The 14,831-nt window shown below is 48.4% G+C and overlaps 1 long non-coding RNA gene across 1 annotated transcript; it reads right to left on the bottom strand.

Annotated features, from left to right (window-relative positions):
* Window positions 1–35: 35 nt before the first annotated feature.
* LOC113952990 lies at window positions 36–7,128 on the bottom strand. Its single transcript, XR_003529713.1, has 3 exons — window positions 6,663–7,128; window positions 3,049–3,427; window positions 36–474 (listed from the first exon to the last, which is right to left on the bottom strand). It is a non-coding gene; the product is annotated as an uncharacterized LOC113952990 (long non-coding RNA).
* Between the last annotated feature and the right edge of the window lie 7,703 nt (window positions 7,129–14,831).

Here is a 14,831-nt window from a genome sequence, read left to right as displayed (position 1 = left end):
AGGGCATTTGTAGTAAGAAAGCTCGATTTTAATGTTTTAAATATTTTAAATATAAATACCGCCCTGTTTTATAAACGACTTGAGGGTTAGAAGTGCTGTCTGGCAATCCCCTGTCTTTTCCTTATATTATTATATTATTATTTTGATTTATTATCATCAAATCTATTCCCTCTCCCTGTCCCACAATGCTGTTTAAAAGGCAAATCTTTAAATAATAAATAATTATTCATTAATCCACCTTTTCTCATGTCTCAGAGAGGTGGGTGCTGCTGGAAAGGAGGAAGCATCCTACAGTCATCCTCTCTTTTATCACTGGTGGGGTTGGATGCCCAAACCCTGTATGGTTTTAGGAGGTGGGATGATTCAAATGTCCCAGAGACAAAAGCCAAGCTGCAGGTATTTCTTGTCTCTCCATGAAATTGTTTCATGAACATCCCAGGAGGTGCTGACATTTTAACCTGTGTCCCACAAGCCCTGGAATAAATCAGAATTAATCAAGGCGTTTACACTCACCTCACACAGGAGGATTTAACCCAAAAAAGCAACTCCCAGAACTGAGGTTGAGAAATAAATGGAAGCAAAAGAAGTGGTGAGATGGAGGGCCTGAGAAAATGAAGAGTTATTTACGTGGGGAGTTGCTGGAAGTTCATGAAAAACATTCCAGGGCATGTCCAAAACTGCAAATGAGACCCTAAAAATGCCATGGAAAATCTTAGTTGTGAGTGATGAAGTTCCCAGAGCTGGCACATAAGAAGGGCTGAGTATGGTTAAAAACTAAACCTGACTCTAAAATGGGAGTTTGTTCATACCCAATGCTCTGCCGAGTCATGTTGGTGTTTCTTGGCTACCAGGAAATTTGCACCTTCAAATATTTGCAGAACCAAATCACGGGGTGTGTAGGGGGTGGATCTTACTATAAGGAAACAAATAACCTCTCTGTGTGCATTTATTGTAGTAAAGACAAACCCTGAGCTGGGATTAAGTGGAACCTCAGTAGAATGTCTCACTTCCACATGGTCCTGAGCAACCATTTCCTGATAAGACAAACCTGAAATTATCTCTAATTTATAGCTGTATCTTCCTAGAGCTCAGGCACCCTTAAAACAGTTCCTTAAACAGCCTTGAAATCACATGTAAAGGCTTTGAATTCATCAAACCTGTGTCCAGTTTGGGCTCTCACCATCCATGGGAGCTGAGCTACCACTAGAATTCTGGTCAGCACAGCACAACCAGCATAAAAAACCCAGAGATCAATTCCTAATTAGCAACATTTCTAAATCTCATTGTCTTCCCATGAAATCAGTCCAGAAAAAAATTCATAATTCCTATTCTAGGAAATGTTGAAGCCTCCAAAAGCTGTTTTGTGTCCTGCCCATCTCTAATTTTCCACCTCCTGATGTCTATTTTCTCCCTGCTCATCCCACGCAGAACTGCAGCTCCTAAACACATCCATAGGAGCTCTGGCAGCAAACAACAGCCTGACAGTCTCTTCACACTGACATGCAAATCTGCAGGGAATCACCAAGAAAACAGGAATGTGCTGCCCTGGGAATCATCTCAGGATGCCCTCTGGGAAGATAAGATGGCACCTGCAGTCTCTACGGATGCAGTGTGTGATATAGGCAGTGGGAAGAGGAGGGCTCAGAAAGAGCTCAGAACTAATTGCTCAGAGAAATGGGGGAAATGATGGAGTGTAAGAGCCAGGAAATTAGTTCCCTTATTTTCCTGTGCTGGCAGAGGGGACGAGTGACAGAGTAACCTGCCATGTGGACACACATCCGGAAGGATGAGTGCACAAGCTGCCTGCAATCTGCAGAGGCAGGAAAACGGGAAAGCAGGTTGGAACACTGGCCAGGCACAGATATTTACCTGCTCCCTCACTGGGATATCGATGTGTTTTCCAGCTGAGATAATGACACCTTGTGGTCCTTCCCCTCCTCCCGCACCCACGAAACCTTCCTAAAGGAGCAGGTGCTGTGGGATGCAGCACCCTCTGCAGGAAAATGGGTTTGTATCTACATCGTCCTATTTCTAAGTGAGCCACCTCCTGGTGGAATCTCCCTCAGCCTTCCTGGCACCCAGGAAAGGATCCCTTCAGAGCATCCTCCCATCTCAGGGCTGTTTGTCACTGAGCGCTCACTCATCGCGTGCAACCCAGATCTCCAGTGATGCTGAAGTACCTTGGAACAGGGGAAGGGGCAGAGACCTGCAGCTGCTCCAAAGCACCATCACCTAAATTTATCCCTCTCCATGGGCAGCTTTATTCCCCACACACTGTGGGATAGGGAGGATATTTGTGGGTAGGATATTTATTGACCTTCAGCAATGGAAATACAGCCCTGGGGAGGTACAAACCGGGAAAAAACAAAGGGGATGGAAAGGGACCCTTTAAACTCAGGCCCAAAATGTGACCTAATGCTTGCAAACACTCTGTTCCCTCACAAAGATGTCCAGGAAGGAGTTTGTCAGATGGCAAAACGAGGAGGTGAATAAATCCGATATGGCACATCTGCAGCTGTGGGGAGCACACAGCATCCGTGCACAGCCAGGCTGGAAAGGGATTGCTTTGAGGCACAGCTTGGCAAGGAAAGCAGACATAAGCAAAGGGAAACCCCAAAGGCTTCTGTTACACTCCCCCATGAACAGATCTGAGGCCCCAGCTGGGTAAGAACAAGTGAGAATGAAATGAAAGCAGGGAGAGCTCAGCCACGATGTGATTCCAACTGCATCAGTCCCAGCTGGATGCCAGGGCTGGAGCATGCTTGGACATGGAAAAAGCATTAATAAGGGACAGAAGATCATTAAAAGGAAAATTATGTATCCAGAGAAGAGTAATAGAAAGGAAGGAGAAAGCAGAGGGTGAGGAAACAGTGACAGACAACAGAGAGAGAGGTGCAGGGAGAGGTGGTGAGGGATAAAAGTGACAGCAACAGCACCCAAAGAGGGCAAAAATCCATGGGAAATTTTAACAGGGTAAAAAAACAACTCACAGCTAAAGTGGAGTAAAAAAAAAAAGCAGGAAGGCAATGAAATGCTCCTCAAAACCACCTCACGTGGAGAGTGAGCCATCTGGGAGAGGTGCAGGGAGCTGGGTAGCCCTTAGGGCTGTGCCGTCAATATTGCCCCCGGGAGTTAGCCAAAATTAAATCTCATCCTGGGAGGTTGGATTTGGGTATTTCCCCTCTCCTTCCAGCTGCCGTTCCGCAGTGATGGAGCAAGTGCACATCGCAGTGGCAGATGCAGGAATGTCATCTCCCCAACAGGGCTCGGCCCCGCTCTCCATACCCACGTCACCAATAAACAAGAGGTGGGGACGCCTTCATCATCAACACCTGGAGTGGAAGAAACGTCTCTGAGTGACTGTGAGATTGCTGGGGACACAAAGCTGCGAGGGCCCAGCAGGGTCAGATGCAGTGAGTAGTTTTACCTGAAAAGAGGGAGAATCAGTTCAATCACCTTGACACATTAATACTGAACCCTTTGCCTTTGAAATTAGCTTTGGGAAGTGTCATTAATACTGATATTTAATTTGTTTCCTCCCCATATTCATCATCTTTACAATCTTCCCCACTGTTCTCCCCAGCACTCACACTCCAGCTCTCATTCACAAGCAAACATTTATAATTTCTGATAATTTTCCTTTATTTTTCAGTCCTAAAAGTTGCATTTCATCAAAACCCATACTTGGGACCAGGGGAGAAGAGCAAATTCAAACCCTGATATTTTCTGACCTTTAGCAATGGAAGCAGAGCCCCAGTGTGCTACAAACCAGCATCTCCTCACGCTCTGCAGAGGAGACCTTGGATAGGAAAGGATTCCAGCCTGCCCTGTAAATCCATGCCCATGAAGGAAGATGTTTTGGGATTTGAGACCTGAGGGCTTGGGGGAGCAGCCTTCACACCTGAGAGGTTGCACTGGGGATTTGTGTTGTTAAATGGCAGAAGAGAGGTGGTAATCAGGGATTAGGGGGTTCCTTGTGGATGCAGGGATGTGGGATGTGGGGTGATGCTGCCGCCCCAGCCTCGGGGACCAGCCGTCACCTGGCACGACCAGACGAGCCTCGGGTGTGCAGGATTGAACCCTGGGAATATTCGGGAACACTAGGGGGTGCTGAGGGCCTGCAGAAAGGTTCCTGCACCACCACCGAGGGATGCTTGGGGGTGTGAGGGGGCAGGTCTGGGAACCGGGGGCTGCACCTCCATTTTGGGGTTGGGGGGAGCCCAGTTCCAGCCAGTCCCACACTACCTGTGAAAAGCTCCTTGTGTCACTTTGCCACAGCCCTCCCTCTCCAAAGGCACTTGGCAGCAGCTGGGCTGCCACACTGATTTCAGGAAGACCAGCTCTATCCCTGTCCCTCCCCCTCCTTTCCTGGGGTCATCCCAGACATCACATCTCTGTTTCACCAACGGGGAAACTGAGGCACGGGGCAAGGCCTTACCCAGGGCAGTTTCCAATCCTACTCACTGTCCCAACCCAACAGGCAGCATCTATTTTCCAGCAAGGAGGTAGCACTGCCTTTTGGGGGGCCCTGAAACAAATGCCAAGGGATTCAAACCATCCTTAGAAAAATAAGGATTGCAGCGAAGTGTTTGTTTTCAGCCACCTTTGGTGCTGCAGCTTTCACATGCACGGATGAGTTTTCCAGCAACCTGTGAGAAATGAGGGGGCTGCTTATTAGGGTGAAAACTCCTCTTCCCCAACCCCCTTTGCCCACCATCCCCTTTCCTCCTCCCCCCGCAGGCTCCAGTTACGCGGCGGGTCCATAAACAGCGTCTAAAATAATTGTGCAGTTGTCACCGCCGGGAAGGGAGGGGGGGACTATTTTAAAACGCCCGGCTTAGCCCAAAGGGTCGAGGGGATTGTGGCACAGCCCAGCTGTCCCCGCAGAGCCGGGCGGGGGCTTCAAAGTGCCAGGCGGGATGTGTCAGCGCCAGCCTGTCCTGGGACGGGGGAACCGGACTGGCCGAGAGGAGCTAATGGTGTTTTGATGTGTTGCTTCAAGAACAATTGCTGGGGCTCGGGAGATGTGAGGAGCAGCTGGGAGAGACCTGGGGGTGATGGAAGGAGGATGAGTGGAAGGGAGGGAGGAATAAGAGGGAGGTTGGGAAACGGATGCAGCTGTGGGGAGGTTGTACATCCCTTTTCTCTTCAGAATTTGGGGGGAGAAAACTCAAAGTAGGGGGATGCTGCTGTGCCTCTGCTCCAGTGCTGCAAGCACTGGACAGGGGAAACAGGGACATGAGAGTTCCAAATGGAAAGAGTAAGTTTGGATTGGATATTGGGAAGAAATCCTTCCCGGTGAGGGTGGTGAGATCCTGGCACAGGTTGCCCAGAGAAGCTGTGGCTGCCCCATCCCTGGGAGTGTCCAAGGCCAGGTTGGACGGGGCTTGGAGCAACTTGGGCTAGTGGAAGGTGTCCCTGCCCATGGCAGGGGGTGGAATGAGATGAGCTTTAAGGTTTCTTCCAACCCAACCCATTCATTCTAGGATTCTATGTGCCCAAAGGGAAGCACATCTCACTAAAACATTTCTCCTTGTCCTGTACTATTTCTGACAGCGACACGGGCAATATCTCCTCTCACCAGGCAAAACTGAGAGTCTGGAAGAAGAGAGAAACACCAACATCTCATAATCCCATGGGATAACCAAGCTTTAGCACTGCCATGGCCGTCAAGGCAAGGCTTCCCCATAGCTCCATTCAGACAATACCTTTCTGCTGCTTCTAATGTTAAGAGCTGATGGTTAAAGTATTACTGGTACCCATCAGCCCTAAGCAAACCCAACCTGCCGTTCCTTCTGGTCAGTGTGAGGCTGGATGGATGAGAAGACAAGGATCTTGTCTTCATCTTGATCTCTTCTTGTTTTCCTGTTCTGCCTGCTTGTGAGCAGGATTTACTCCCTCCTGATGGCCACTGGGAGCTGAATCACAGAATCCCAGACTGGTCTGGGTTGGAAGGGGCCCTAAAGATTATCTGATTCCGTACCCCTGACATGGGCAGGGACACCTTCCACTAGACCAGGTTACTCCAATCCCTGTCCCACCTTGCCATCAACTATTTACAGTCTCATCTAAAGACCATCAAGGTCTTTCCCACATATCCTGTCCTCCAGGCATACCTGCATAGCTGTGTTGTGCTATCCTGACCTTTTAGTTAAGTGGGGGGAGGTTTGGCAAATTCAAATGAGGCTTCACCTCAGGATGAACCATTTAGGAACTGCATGAAGCCATGTGAGGACACTGAGGGCACTTGGTGTGTTCAGCTGGACAAGAGGAGACTGAGGGGAGACCTCAGTGCAGTTCCAACTGCCTGGGCAGGGGCAGAGGAGGGGCAGGGACTGAGCTCTGCTCTGGGGGGACCAGGGACAGCACCCAGGGAATGGCTGGAGCTGTGTCAGGGCAGGCTCAGGTTGGATCTCAGCAAAAGATTCTTCTCCCAGAGGGTGGTTGGGCACTGCCCAGGCTCCCCAGGGCAGTGGGCACAGCCCCAAGGCTGCCAGAGCTCCAGGAGGGTTTGGCTGATCCCCTGGGGCACAGGGGGTGAGCCTGGGGCTGGGCCTGTGCAGGGCTGAGGGTTGGACTGGATGATCCTTGTGGGTCCCTCCCAACTCAGCACATTCTGTGATTCCACGATCTCAGAGAGGTTAAAGACTCAGATCACTCACCAGATGAACCCTGAGGATTCCCAGCACCAGGCAAGAGCCATCTTTCAGCAGCTGTGAGCCATTTTTTAGATGGGTTTGAACACTTCTGCAAACACCGAGACTGGGGGATGGTGGTGGAGGGGGGCAGAGAAATGTGAAAAATAAATTGTGTTAATTACCAGTCCATTTGTATGATGTGAGGCTGCCCTGGTCTGACATCTCATCTCCCTGAGTGGCAGTTTGTCAGGTTTTAGGCTCTCATTCCGGGGTCCCAGAGGGATCCCTGTTTCCCCACACCCCACGGGACGGCAGCTGCTTCTATCCCTCCCGTCAGAAGGTTCCGCCGGCGCTCCAGAAACCATTTCGGCAGCATTTGTCGCAACAGCCCCTGCTAATCTCTCTTTCATTTGTAATTATTTTCTCACCCCAGCGCTCCGACACCGACACCGGAGCCGCCCTGCCAGCCCGGCCCTGCAGCAGCCCCGGCCGGGCCGGAGGGCGGATGAAAAGGGCCGCGCGGGCGGGCGCGGAGCGGGGCCCGCCGGGCTCGGGGGCTCCACACGGGCTGGGGCTGCCCCGGGGCCATTGAAGTGGGCCGAGGGACGGGGCCAGCGGCTTTGAGCAGCCCGAGCTAGCACGGCCAAGAATAATTGAACAAATAGTTCATCTGGTGAGCCAGCAGCTGTAGGGAACAGGCGATTTCCAGAGGATTAGGGGGGAGCTGTGAAAGGGAGCTCCCATGGGAAGCCTAAAACCCTCATCTTGAATTCAACTGGGCAAGAACACATGTTGGAGCCTTTGACTTACTTTTCAAGCAACTTTTCTCCCCCCACTCCATCCCCCTTTTTATCCAAACTACTCCACAAACCAGAACGTTTCAGTTGTTGAAGCACAAGGCAGGAAAAATGGGATCCATAGGAGTAAGATTAATTACTTAGTGGTAGTTGCTTCCTAGATGGGGTTTTCCTATTTCATTTTGGTCTAATCCTGACAGTTGCATTCATAATTATTTCTCCAGCATTTCCATTTATTGGGTTTATAGTAGGAAGAACTAGAGATGGCTTGTCAAGCAAAGCTGAGCCCTGACATGGAGCAGCCACTTCACATTGCTGCCTCCTCTTCCTCTGCCATGGCACAAACACACAAAACAAACACTCTCCACCCAGCTGCTGCTTCCCCTGGGGGAAGTCAGAGCAGGTCTAATCCCCAACCCCTCCGCTTTGGATTGCATGTGAATAGATGAAGATAAGGCGCCTTGGGAGCTCAGCTCTGGAAACTGCTCCTGAGCCTTGTCCCACGGGGTGCTCCAACCTCGACCTGAAGGATCATGTTTGGGAGAGATCATCCTGGCTGTACGTCACAGACCTCCCCTCTCCAAAGGCAGAGGCTGCATCACCCAAACGAGGCCCTCCTAAAACCTGCCTGAAAACCTGCTGGCTCTCGCTCAGACACAGATTATGGATCTTTCTGGCCTTATTTGCAAGGTCAGGAGCCTTCAGTAGTCTGGGTTTACATTGCTCAGAAGTCAAGTGACACAGAGGTGGCCCTGTGGAATTGGAGATTCCCCAGGGAAAGCCTCCAGCACCTTCTATGCCCACTCTCAATCCACCTGCAGACCACCTCAAAACCAGCTCAGTCCACCAGCAGATACCCAGAGGAGTGAAACCCAGTGAGCATCACCAGGGAAAAGCTCACCCTGGCCAGACAGACCTAGGATGAGCTGCTGCCTTGACCTCCCTCTCTCTCCCTTTGCTGTGGAGTCAAAACAACCAGCTTGGGTTAAACATCTCATTTTCAAACAGCAACATGAGATTAAAGCCCATTTCCCAGCCAGGGGCAGACTCTGGTCACCTCTGTGGCTGGGCAGACCCTCCAAATCCAACACCAAAATCATATACAGGTATTTACCCTGACACAACTCAAGTTTGGGGTTCTCCCCAGTTCCCCTCCTTTGCCTAAACCGCACCATATTTAAAGATGAAGGTCTAATGGCGTCAACACTCAGGTCACAGCAGGTTCCTTCCAAGCCTTGGTCTTCAGGAGACAAGAGGACAGAGCTGGTGAAAAGCCCTAAGCTCAGTGGCATCCTCTCTTCCCACCACTGTCCTCAAACTTAATTTGGACCAAGATAGAGAGATAGTTAATGATATAATCTATCGGTGGAGAGGCTTGGACAGAATTGCACACAAATCAATATGATTGGCAAAAATGTCCCCTTTATTAGAGAAAGGGCAGCTTATATGCTGCTTGTGACACACAGACATGTGATTCTTACCCAGGTTACATTGGATACATAAGAAAAACATACTGAGCTGTACATTGCCAATTGGACCACAGCAGGTGTCCATAAAACTTGTTTTTCTGCCAGTATAACTCCTCCTTCACCTTGGCACAAGGCCCGCAGCCATATTAGTGTCGCAGTAATTATTAGTGTCTGCACCCAGTCATGCCAAGGCAGAGGTCATAGAAATGCAATGGAAATTGTTCACACAATTTCTATCCTCCGACAATAATCACTATTTTCAGAAAATTAGTCCTTTGTTGGGTATGTATTTGGCAATTCCCACAGCTGCATCACCAGCAAGGAAACCTTTGGGGATGGGTTTTACCTAACTCCAGTCACTCAGCAAGAAAATAAACTTTTAAGCCCTTCACTTGCTGGTACAAAACTAGTTTTTACTGCCTTTTCACTGGAGCATTATTCAGGCTAGTTTTAAATTCATAGGCAGTGAGAACTCCCTATACAATTATAGCAACTTCTAATTTTTTTTTTATTATAGTGGAAGAAAATGTGACAATATCTGAAGGAGAGATTTGCTGGGAGTTATTAAACCCAGAGCTCTGTGAGCAGATTTCAGTTTGGGGAGGTTGTAAAACACTGGCTGCTGAAAATTCTCCAGGAAAAAAAAAAAAAAAAAAAAGATTGTTCTGTGCCATATTTCTCAAGGATTCGCAGCCCAAAACTGTCCTTTTCTTGGTGTTCAGTGAATCTGTGGTTTCTGCTGGGTGCCAGCTTGTAGGTAAGAAGGGGTGAGTGTGGAGAGGATAAACATCCTCAGAGCCTTGGATGGGTCACTCAGCACTAAAAGCAATCATTATCAGCTTCTACATTTGGTGGAAGGGGGGTGATTTCTACAAAAAGCCAAGTTCAAGGCAGTTCTAACAGACTTCAGTACATAAACCACAGTTCAACTGGAAAAAAGGGGATAAACCCCCCCACTTTTAACTTATGGGCTGACGAGAGCTTAACAAAAGGAATCTCATTTGTTGGATGTTTTTTAAGTACCCTTCAATCATACCACTCACTGGAGAAACCTTAAATTGAATCTCAGTCCTAGAAAATGCATTACTTATTGCTGAATTGATGTCACTGCCAAAGAATTTTCTCTGGGCTTAAGCTGTCTGCAGCAACACGTCAGTGGCACGTTCAAGATGTTTCCCTATTTGTGGAGAGAAATTTCTTGTGTTGGTTCTTCACTCTTCCCCTTTCCCCCTGTTTTTATTTAAGTCCTTTACAGGGGTGTGATGTGCCTTTGGAGCTGAGTGGGCTGAAGGAAGCAGGGGTTCGCTGGAGATGGGAATGTTCATGTGTGTCATGGAATTGTTTGAGTTGGAAGGGACCTTAAAGCCCACCCAGTCCCACCCCCTGCCATGGGCAGGGACACCTTCTACTAGACCAGGTTGCTCCAAGCCCTGTCCAACCTTGCCTTGGACACTCATTCCACCTGGGTTTTGCCCAAAGCATCAAGGATTCAACTCCATATCTCCCCTCTAACCCACCTCCCATTGCTGGATTTAGTTTAGCCAAGTATTAAAATCACAAAGAAGGGGCAACATCTCCCAGTCGTTTGATCCGGAGCCTCTACACCCCAGGACGTGTTTGTCTCTGGAGTTTCGAGGCGGGTGAATCGGTGACAAACACGTTATCAGTCAGGAGCCTCTCACTGTACCTGGCAGGGAGGTCACACCTTGTTTGCACTGCCAGGCTGCAGCTCCTGGGACACACTGCCGATAGCTGAAACTCTTCCAGAGGTGGCTGCTCCAGGTCCCTGCTCGGCACAACATCCTGCATCACATTATCACAGAATCCCAGAATGTGCTGAGTTGGGAGGGACCCACAAGGATCATCCAGTCCAACCCGCAGCCCTGCACAGGCCCAGCCCCAGGCTCACCCCCTGTGCTCCAGGGGATCAGCCAAACCCTCCTGGAGCTCTGGCAGCCTTGGGGCTGTGCCCACTGCCCTGGGGAGCCTGGGCAGTGCTCAACCAGCCTCTGGGGGAAGAACCTTTGCCTGAGATCCAACCTGAGCCTGCCCTGACACAGCTCCAGCCATTCCCTGGGTGCTGTCCCTGGTCCCCCCAGAGCAGAGCTCAGTCCCTGCCCCTCCTCTGCCCCTGCCCAGGCAGTTGGAACTGCACTGAGGTCTCCCCTCAGTCTCCTCTTGTCCAGCTGAACACACCAAGTGCCCTCAGTGTCCTCACATGGCTTCAAATCAAGGCCCTTTCCCATCTGTAATATATTACAGTCCATTAGATGTCCCCGTGTGCTGTGGTAAGAGCTGAGATGGCATCACACCTGGGAACACATGGAGACAAAGCTGGACTAGAGTGCAGTAGGTGTCCACATGGTTTCCTGCCTCCTTTCTAGTCCAGAAGGACAGAAACTCACTTAACACATGATATTAAAGCTTCACAAGGTTTGTGAGGAGGCAACGTGTCTGCAACACATAAAACATGGAATCCCAGAATGGTTTGCGTTGGAAGGAACCTTAAAGCCCATCCAGCCCACCCCCTCCCACGGGCAGGGACACCTTCCACTAGCCCAGGTGGCTCCAAGCCCTGTCCAACCTGGCCTTGGACACTTCCAGGGATGGAGCAGCCACAGCTTCTCTGAGCAACCTGTGCAGGGTCTCATCCCCCTCACAGGGAAGAAGTTCTTCTCAATATCCAACCTAAACTTATACACTGTCATTTTGAAACCCTCCTTCTTGTCTTGTCACTCCAGGTCCTTGTCAAAAGACCGGGCAGATTGAAATACTTCATTTCAAAGCACCTTCAGCTTTTCTTGGGATTCAATACAAACAAAGCATCAAAGCCCAAATCTTAATTTCTTTGTGTCCCACTGCAGATTTTTCCTGCCTCCGCATTCTGGTACCCAAACTACAACAGCGTCCCCAGCTTTTACCTTCCCTCTTCATTTTCTGCTGAAAGGCAACCAGAACTCCACTCAGTACTAGCTTTTCCTTAGCACTTGAGACTCATTATCCACTTTTCCACTTGACAGAGCTTTCAAATCTGGGCTTTTCCACATTTCCACCCCAGTTATTCCTTTCCACGGCTGTAATGGCTTTGCTTTTTCCCCCTTTTGCACCACGTGAGCAAAGAACAGCTTTTTACCATTTAAGTGCAAAACCATTTCAATCTTTTGAGCATCAGCTTCATCCAAACATCAGTTTTGTAAATAAACAACCCAAAAAAAAACCCAAACAAAAAACCCTGAATTCAACAGGTGCTTATTTGGAACTTTATGGCACCGAAATTACCAGAGAGGCAAAATTGTCACAATCCCACAACTTGCCTCCTAGGAATGAGGGAAGTATGTGAACCCAGTGTGAGCACCAGAACCTTTCTGACTATTAATTAACTTCAATGTAAAGAGAAAAGGAGGTCAAGCAACATTTCTCTCAGGAGATCCCACAAAGACACTGAATTGCCTTTACAGGTACTTTCAACTGGAAAACACCTTCTTGCCCACCCCTGCTTGACCCTTAAAGGACCCATCAGATCCGTCTTGACTTGGATCATTTTCCCAATCTTCCAAGCCCCAAAGCCTCGTAGTTCATGGTCATTAAATGTGGTCAGCATGGAGATACCCACATGAGTCACAAGGACTCCTGTGGAGAAGCTCTGAAGAGCAAATGCGCAAAGGCCACAAAGGAAACAACATCCCAGTGAAGTCAGTAGGCTTTATGATCACACCAGCATGTAAGCACCTGATGTCTGTCCCTGTATCTTAAGTATCACACTGAATACAGGAAATGTGCTGAACCATTTCTATAGTGCCCTGGGCTCTTTTTATGTGTTCACTGCCTGAAGCCAGATCAATAAAACTGCACAGTAAGGGGCTCTCAACCTACTTCAGGAACGCTGCTTGAAGCCAGGGCTTTGCAAACCCTTTCTTTCCCATCTCCAGGGAGGACAAATGCAGCCAGCCAGCATTTTTGCCAAACCTTTCACTCCCATCTTATTTCACAACCCCTCTGTCTCCCTCCTATCATCCTCCCTCCCTGCACGTACAGTTGCTGATGTCTTCCCAACCAGATGCACACCTGCAGGAAAAGCTGGCATCTTCTCTTTCCAAGCTGTCATAAAGTCAAATAGTTTATGAGTCCATTGATGACAGATAAATTAATTGCAGAAAATATGAATGACTTAATATTTTGTGTGCTAATATATTTTTTTCCCTTCTCTTAAATCCACGTCATGTATAAGATATATCTCAGGCTATTTGGGTCGTGTTCAGATTCCCATGTCTCACCAGCTACTTAAGGTGGCAGAAGATCCCCTGTGGCTTTTGAGCTCCTGGATTTGATGTTTCAAGTAACATGACTCTTTTGGAAAGGTGCTTAATGAACTTTACTCAGCCCAGACTAAGGGTGAAAGGAACAGGGACTTTCAGGGAAGATTTTCACTGGGTGTGAAAGCAAACCCAAATCCAACAGTTCCCACCAGATTCATCCCATCCTGCTTAACCTCAGGGTTTAGGCTCTCTTTGTAGCCATCAGATGGTGAGGAAGTAATTCAAACTGCCCCAATCAGCTTTGGCTGTTTAAAGCTTGTAAAGCTGAACCCTCCATAAAACATGGGACAATCCACAGATTTTATGGCTCTTTGCCCTGTGACAATCTTCCACAAAGGATGATACAGGTGTGTAACTGTTGCATGATTGGATGTCTGGTTGAAGCCACAGATAGTCATTGGGATTTTTGAGGTTTTGGTTCATCCCTGACCATTGGGCAAGTGCTTGTGGACTCAAAGGAGCCCAAATCACACATGTGGGTGACCCGGATACAGATGGAGCAAGTCCAGGTTAAATCTGGCCACAGATCCCTGTCACTTAAGCACTTATTGATGACTAACCCATAACTGCCCAGATAGAGATCTCCAGTCAATATATTAAATCATTGCCTGATATTGATCCAACAAGCTTCAATTATCTACTTAGATTTAAAGGAATTTCAGTGTATGGATTGAGGACAATCATCTGTATGTTTTATGCAACAGAGTATTGATGAGCAGGCAGAAAACATGACATCTAAGGAATGAGTAAGATGGGGTGGCTCCGTTGAGAGGAGGTGTTGAGGAGGGAGGAATAATTAAAGCCATGCAAAAATATTTAAGTGAGGTAGTGAAATAACCTCTGTTGACTCTCAATAGGTTGAGTAAGGAATGAAGTGGAACTGGAACAAAGGGATTCTAAACATCTAAATTTAATGAAAAAACAGAAGAGATTCCTCACAGAAATATGGAATTCCAGTAATTGGTGGGTTTTAAGGACAGGATAGACAAAAGTGTCAAAAGTGGATTAGACAAAGTTGTCTCTGCCTTTGCACCTGGATGGGGTGGGGGGGGGTAAGATGGTGGTTCAAGGTTGCTCTCCATCTCCGCTTCACAGACTTGGTGAAAAATATTTGGACGTGGTCAGTATTGAGACTGAAGTGGATGTTTACAGTCAGACATGTTCTTTACTAGTCTGCAGATCTTACACTGCCAAAGTCAATGGTAGAGATAAGAACAGCCCTCCTTTTTTCTCTAATTAGTCATTAAAACAGGGTAACACTATAGGAGTGCTGCCTAGAAGAGCTGGGATTAACAGTGGTTACATTGACTGCCCCCACATCTTTGCTAGACTTTAGAAGAAGGTCTCAAACCGAATGACCTAAATAACAATGCTGTGTTTGGTCTGTGAATGTGATCCCTTCCTGGAGATGAATGAGGTCACCTTCCCATTTACTTGGCACCCATTAGGGACAGGATGTGTTGTGAGCAGCCAGAAGATGAGGTTGTTGCTCCCACACACCAAGACAAGGTTGTTGACTCTGCAGTGCTACACAGAGTGGACTCCGAGATTGTCGACAACTCTGCTATTGGAGGATTTCCCCCAAATTCTGCCACTGATTCCTGTGGTCCT

Source organism: Corapipo altera, unplaced genomic scaffold (genome assembly GCF_003945725.1).
Source record: "Corapipo altera isolate COAL_440 unplaced genomic scaffold, ASM394572v1 71, whole genome shotgun sequence".
NCBI lineage: Eukaryota > Metazoa > Chordata > Aves > Passeriformes > Pipridae > Corapipo > Corapipo altera.
Note: the sequence above shows the minus strand (reverse complement) of the source record. Positions and strands in the feature narration are given on the sequence as shown.